Source organism: Chrysochloris asiatica, unplaced genomic scaffold (genome assembly GCF_000296735.1).
Source record: "Chrysochloris asiatica unplaced genomic scaffold, ChrAsi1.0 scaffold00017, whole genome shotgun sequence".
NCBI classification, from domain to species: domain Eukaryota; kingdom Metazoa; phylum Chordata; class Mammalia; order Afrosoricida; family Chrysochloridae; genus Chrysochloris; species Chrysochloris asiatica.
This window is the reverse complement of record NW_006408535.1, coordinates 32,347,462-32,355,025: the sequence shown is the minus strand read 5'-3', so window position 1 is coordinate 32,355,025 and position 7,564 is coordinate 32,347,462. Positions and strand designations below refer to the sequence as shown.

The 7,564-nt window shown below is 41.4% G+C and overlaps 1 non-coding gene across 1 annotated transcript; it reads right to left on the bottom strand.

The window, feature by feature from the left end:
- Window positions 1-2,071: 2,071 nt before the first annotated feature.
- TRNAY-GUA lies at window positions 2,072-2,161 on the bottom strand. Its single transcript is given in 2 exon segments — window positions 2,072-2,107; window positions 2,125-2,161. It is a non-coding gene; the product is annotated as a tRNA-Tyr (tRNA).
- Between the last annotated feature and the right edge of the window lie 5,403 nt (window positions 2,162-7,564).

Genomic DNA, 7,564 nt, shown 5'->3' with positions numbered 1-7,564 from the left:
CCCTCGGAAACCCTGTACAGGGTCGCTATGGGTCGGAACCAACTCGACGGCACGTAACAACAACAACAACAGTGGAGTTCTGATCTGCAAGCCATCCAAGCTTGGTCAAACCATCAGGCTAATTTTAAAGTTGATAATTCTATATGATCCATGAAAGACATTATAAATTTTGGCAGAAAAAAAGGTTCTCCACTCCTTATGTATAGTGCTTCCAAAGAGCAGCTGATGGGTTTGAGCCTTGCAGTTCAAATCGACCTTGCAATCCAGTGCTTATCCTACAGCACCACACCAGGACTCCAATTCTTGGTTGTGCTTTCATGGAAAAGTACCTTCAGTAGGAACAGATGGGACAGACACCATAGATATCCAGGTTGCCTTCCTTGACCTAGCCTAAATCTTTAGCCAGGCTTTCAGCACCCACCTGGAATGTCATGCACTTGGGTTGTGAAAGAGGGATAGAGGCTCCCTCCAGTCTGGGGCTGTCTTTGCAGCCCCAGCAGAGAAATATTAGAGTTGGGTATATCTCCAACCCAGTTGTTTGCTTATCTCCAAAGAATCTGGTTCTCCTCCATGAGTCTCCAAAGCACCAAAGTCTGCTTGCCAAGGGTCTGGCACTGGACATCCCATTAGCAGAAAATAGCCAATAAAGGACTGAGGATTCCTTACCTGATTGCTAGTCCCTACTAGTCAGAGTATGGTCTCTATGTGACTTAAAACTTTACAGCTCACAAAGGCTCTAGGGGATGGAGATGGGAGGACACTAGAGACTCAAGAGGCTTCTTTCCATCTCATCTCCTTAGGAATGTTGTTCAAGGATAGGATGAAAGAAGGAAAGCAAGACTATATGGTGATAAGAGCAGAAGCAGCTTACAAAGAGGGATGTGCTTGTAGGAAAACACAGTCTCCACTTGGAGTCCAGATTTGGAAGTGCTTTCTGACTGAGAAGTTAGACATTAGCAATTGCGGCTGAGTCCCCAGGGGCCTCAAAGGGCCACGCTCCCAGATGATATTGCTTTTGCTCCCCACTATCTCAGCTGCACAACACATCTCTAGCATTTTCAATAGAGAGCCAAGTGTGAGCACGGTCCACTCCCTGGCACTCTTCTCTGTATACCCACAGTCCCCTCCAGATCCAAAGTGAAGCATGCTCCTTATATAACACACAACCCACTTCCTGCTTCAGAGGCTGCATTCTCCTCCTGGGACTTCTTCAACTCAGTCATAAGTGCCCAGAGCAAAAGGGAGGCAGCTGCTGAGACCTACCCAGCATGGGTAAGCAGGTGAAATGTGTGTCCTTTTTGAGAAGAGAAGTGTTTTCCAAGATACTGTTCAATGACACGCCGGCCTCAGGCTGCCACCACCCACTCTCTGTCCACTTTCACTCAGGGGATCTCTCTCCAGTCCTGTTCACTTACTTACTTTCAGTCTCTGGCTCAGAACCCAAAACCAGAGTCCACAGGAGAAATGCAGCAACAGGTGTCAGCATATATGAAGAATCATGCTGCTTTAGCAAAACCCACAACTTTCCTGGTTAAACAGAGAGGTAGGGGGACAGCAGGCGCTCTGGGATTCTGCATCCTCCCTCACACTGATAGGTATAACCTGAAGGAGTCATTAGAGATGTCCCTGTTAGAGTCAAAGTTGAGTGGTCACTCTCACATGCTTTCTGTTTTGATAGGCATATAAGACATAGATGAATGGGCTTCAAAACCTTCGTGGGAAAATGGAAGAAAAGATTATGAAATTTTTCCGAAGAACGTTTTGAAACCGCCTGTTAGATATTTACAGAGAGACGTGAGCGAGAGAAAGTGCAAGAGACGGAAAGGGAGAGGGAAAAAGAATAAGGAGGATGCCATAATTCTCCTAGTAAAGTGTAGTGCCGGACTGGTGCTGGGATGAAAGGAGCAGTGTTTCCCGAGTTTTGTTTGCGTCGGGCTGCGGCTCCATCTTGTTGTTAGGTACCATCAAGTATCAAAGCGACCCTGTGCACAACATAACAAACACTGCACCGTCCTAGGCCAGCCTCACAATTGTTGGCAGTTACATGGGCAGTATAAAATACTTGCATACCTCCTTCGAGCCGGAATCGAACCAGCGACCTAAGGATACCTAAACACATCTTGTCTACAGTCCTCCGCTCTACCAGCTGAACTATCGAAGGGAATGGGAGGTAGATCCATCGAAGGGAATGGGAGGTAGATCCCGGGATATTCCTTTCAAGAAAGAAGGAGGCCAAGTCACCTGACTGCTTTAGGTCGCAAATGTTTTTGTTTGTTTGGAAGAAACTCCTGAACCTGTCGCCTCTCTCGGCGTACTAATTTTTGACCAAAAAAAAATGTTCATAACTAGTCTTTCGCACATCGAAGACACACAGCGTTCTGGTCTTCGGTACGAATTTTGATCAGTGGCTTCATACGGCCTGATTTCTCCATTGTAAATTTCCCCTAATCCTACCAGCATTATTGTTTGTACTATAATTAAGATTTAAGGAGTTCTGGTATCGTAGTGGATTACGAGTTAGACAATATCTCGAATCTACTAACTGCTCCGCGAAAATAACATGAGGTGTTCCCATAAAGATTTCCACCCTTGGAAACCCTATATAGGATCGCCGACTCGACTTCACACAACCACCACCATCACCAATCAACACTTGGATAATATGTTGGTGGTGGCGGTGTTAAATGCCATAGAAACCACTCTGACTCACAATGACCTTATGCAGAACATAACAAAACTGCCTGGTCCTGCAGCATCCACAAAACTGTTGTGCTTAAACCCATTGCTCCTGCTACTATACCACTCCATGTCATTGGGAATCTTACTGTTTTTCACTGACTTTCTCTTTTTTCACTGGCCTTCCACTTTACCCAGCATGATTTCCTTCTGCAGGGACTTGTCCCTCATAGTAAAATGCCCGAAATATGAGAGATGAAATCTCACCATGCTGGCTTCCAAGGAGCACTTGAATCACTCTGCCACACTATACTGCAAAAAGACACTCCTTCAAGACTTCTTGCGGTTTGTATACAAGTCGGATGGTTACACTTTAGATTGTCACTGTTTGCTTAGTAATGAACTTCTTTTTAAAAGGCAGGACTGTGTCTCTGAGCGCCAAACTTAATTCTTGACAAATAATAGACGCTCACTGATTTGTTGAAGGTTAGTAAATCTCACAATCTTTGGAGGGTTGGGAGAAGAAAAAAAGAAAACGTCTGCTATGCACATCATTCCATGCACGAAAACATCAGCTGTTTCTAGGATTTATTAATGTGCTTATCGAAGACTCAGAAAGAACTGTGCAGAGCTTCGGAGTGCCCAAAGGGATATGTTGTTGTTGTTAAGTGCTGTCGAGTCGGTTCCAACCCATAGCGACCCTGTATAGGGGTTTCGAGGAGCAGCTGGTGAGCTTGAACCGCCGACCCTGAAGTTCAAACGTCTTTGCAGTCTGGCGCACTAAAAATCCCAGGAAGTAGACACTATACCTACTTTTATTTTTTTTAAGATGGGACCATAATAACTGCATGCTTGTAGGCTGCTGAGAATAAATAATCCAGTTGTTGTTGTTATGTGCCGTGGAGTCGGTTCCGACTCATAGCGACCCTGTACAGGGTTTCCGAAGCTTAGAAGACATAAAAAAGCACCAACATTGTTTTCCAAGGCGCAAACAGCCGGATGGCCTTAGTAAATATCTTGGACAGGCTGTCTATAGCAGCAGGAAGCACTGAGATGCAGGTAGATGGAGGTTTGTAGAAGTTCTCTTGTGACTGCTTCTGCCTTCTTCATTAAATATCTTTAAAAAAGGTACAATAAATGGGTTAAGAAAAATGGTGAGAATGTCGTGCAGACACATTTGAGACTAGTTACATTTTAAAAAGACACTCCTTTAACATCATTGCTTCTCTCCAGCCTAGTTCACCTTAGGGAATGGAAGCTGAATGTTGCATATAAATAAGAATTGTGATTCGGGTGAGTATGTCTAAACAAATCCCATCCATCTCATTGGTTTTTTGTTGTTTTTTTCCCACTGATACTCCACTTTACCAAGCATGATGTCCTTCTCCAGAGACTGGGCTCTCCTAATGACATGTCATCAGTGTGAAAGACAAAGTCTGACCAACCTTGATTCTAAGGATATTTTGACTATGTTTCTTTGCCAGTTTGGACACTTTTAATTTCCTTTTCTTGTCTTATAGCTCTGGTTAAAACTTAAAGCACAATATTGAATAAGAGTGGTGATAAAGCGCAGTCTTGTCTGGTTCCTGTTCAAAAGAGGAATGCTTGCAGTTTCTATTCATTGAGAGTAATGTTGGCTATTTGTTTGGAACATGTTGTTGCTTGAATATTATTAAAAAACATATTTGAATAATATGTTGCATCAAGTTGGTCCTGACTCACAGTGACCCAGTGTTGGGTTTCTGAGGAGTAACTGATGGATTTGAATCACAACCTTTCAGTTAGCTTACCCTATAGTGTCATGCCAGGTTTGACATATATGCCCTTAATTATGTTAAGGAATTTTCCTTCTATTTCTATTTTGTTGAGTTGGATAGAATCTTTCAATATTCAAAGTTGAGGCTTGATTTTATTATTATTATTATTATTATTATTCAGTTCTTTCGACATGAAAAATTTTGAGTGTATTCTTCCATTTGTTTTTCTAAGTCTAGGTCTTTGCACATTTCATTATTATACTTGGCTTTGTCTTCTCAAGCTGCCCTTTGAGATTTTCTGTTCAGCTCATTTACTTCATATTTTCTCCCATTTCATTTTGGTTCTGTAAACTGAAGAGCGAGTTCCAGAGTCTCTTCTGACATCCATTTTCATCTTTTCTTTCTTTCTGTCTGTCTTTTTAGTGACCATTTGCTTTCTTGCTGTATGATGTTCTTGATGTCATGCCAGATCTCTTCTGGTCTTTGGTAAATAGTGTGTATTGAAAAAATAAGTTCTTGAGATTCAGATGGTCTCTAAATTCAGGTAGGATATACTCAAGGTTGTATTTTGGTTCTCGTGTGCTAGTATTTATTTTCTTCAGCCTCAGCTTAAAGTTGTGTGTGAACAATTGATCTGTTCCAGTCTGTCCCAGATTTTGTTTGACTGGTAATGTTAAATTTTGCTACTGTCTCTTCCCATAAATGTAATCAATTTGATTCCTGTGTTTTCCATCTGGTGAATCCCATTTGTATAATCACTTTTTATGTTGTTATTTGCAATAAATAAGTCATTGGTCTTGCTAAATTCTATCATGAGTTCTCCAACATCATTTCTATCAGTAAGGCCACATTTTCCAACTATAGATCTGTTCTTTGTTTTTGGCCTTACCTTTCCAAACACCAGTAAATACCAATGTATCTTGCTTGTATGTTTTAGCATTTTCAGATTGAAGACGTTGATAGAATTCTTCAATTTCATCATCACTGACTTTAGTCCTTTTTGTGTACATTTGAATAATAGTAGTGTTGACTGGTCTTCCTTATAGGTGTATGGATATTATTCTATCACAGACAGCTTTGTACTTCAAGACAGATCTTGAAATGTTCTTTTTGACAGTGAGTGGGATACCATTCCTTTTGAGTTTGACATTCCCAATATGATAGTTAAGATTTTGTGTCAACTCAACTCGATCAGGATTCTCAGTGGTTTGGCAATTGAGATGTATCTGTTCCCCATGATGTGATTTGATGTAATAAACCAATAAGAGGATTAAGGGTGGGATGTTGTTGTTAAGTGATGTCAAGTTAGTTCAGATTCACAGCAACCCAGTATAGGTTTTCCAAGAAGAAGGTGGTGAGTTTGAATCACCAATGATTAGCAGTCCAGTGCTTATCCTACAGTGCCACACCAGAACACCAAGGATGGGAGATGTGACCCTTAAGCCCAATACCACCCTGATCTGATTTATGGACGATTCCAAGGGTGTGTCATGCAGCACCTTTTATCTTATAAGAGATAAAAGGAGAGAGACGTAAGCAGAGAAAGATGCATCTTCTATCACTAAGAAAGAAAAGCTAGGTGTAGAGAGTGTTTGGGGACCTGGAGGCTGCACTGTGTAACTCCTGGAGCCATAAAACAATTGATGTCAAGACAGATAAAGATCTCCAAGGAATGCTAGGCCTACAGATGCTGAAAGGAGGCAACCACCTTTTTCTAGAGCCAGTGCTCTGAATATGGACTTCTATCTTCCTAAACTGACAGAGAATAAATGTTTAGTTGTGAAAGCAGCATTAGATAACTAAGACTCCCACATAATAAACCATATGACTGTGGGATTCAAAATGGTCATTACCAGTCTACTAATTGCTAGTGTCATTGTGTGGAGCTATAGAATAAGCATTGAATCGCAATGACAATTTGAACCACAAAGTCAGTGGTTCAACCCACCAGACACTCCTTGAAATCCCTATACAGGGTCTTCATGAGTCTGAACCAACTGGACAGCATTTAACAACAAAAACAACAAATATCTAGCATATCTTTATGAGTTTCAATTTGTTTTGATTTCCAATTTTCTTAGATTCATACTTTATACATTCTGTGTCTTGTTTATGAATGGATGTTTCCTGATGTTTCTCTTCTATTTGAATTGGTCTCCATCAGCAAATGGCATCCCTGAAAGCTTTGCTTCATTTAGTCACATCATTATGGTCAATTTTACTTTGAGAAGGCACTTCCCCAATCGTATTTTGTGTACTTCCCAACTTTAGGGGCTCATCATCCAGCATCAACGTTCATATCTGATAATGTTCCACTGTTATTCATAAGATTTTCAGTGACTAAACATTCAAAGTAATCCACTTGATCTTCTTTATAGCCTGTGTTAGTCTGGAAGCTCCACTGAAACCTGTCCTCCCATGGGTGACCTTTGTGGTATTTAAAATACTAGCAGCGCACCTTCCAACATCACACCAACACATAAGCCACTACAGTATAGCATCTGATGAATGGTGATGTTTACTTCAGATACTTTTATATTTCAAGTGAGTTCTGAGGGGTGTTGTCATAAATTTTAATCTCAGGTTGTTGTCAGCTGTTATAAGAATTCCTTTTAGTATTTCTTGTAAAGTTAGTCATTGTTTCTTTTTCAAGTGTCTTCGAGTTGATTCCAGGTCATAATGACCCTGTCTAGGATTACGTGCAGTGAGGAGCTCCGTCAACAACAACATGGAATACCGGGCCAAGAGGGCTCAGGGGATGGTGCTGGAACTCTGAAACAAATCTAAAGGTGTGTTTGGAGGATTGGAGGGCTTATAGCTAGGGGAACTTGTAGGAGAATCCAAAAATGCATTGTTTTCTGGTTCAAGACACTCAGCTGTTCCCGGAGCCGCCATCTTGAGAGAGAACGTCTTGATTGTATATTGATTGTATCAAGATTGTATCAGGATTGATATCAAAATTTAAAGTGACAGTTTCGACATAAAACCAAACAGCCACCACTCGTCTGTCTGTCGTGCAGTGGTGGCTTGAGTTACTGTGATTCTGAGGGCTATGCCACTGGTATTTTAAATAACCAGCAGGGTCACCCATGGTGGACAGGTTTCAGATGAGCTTCCAGACAAAGACAGAC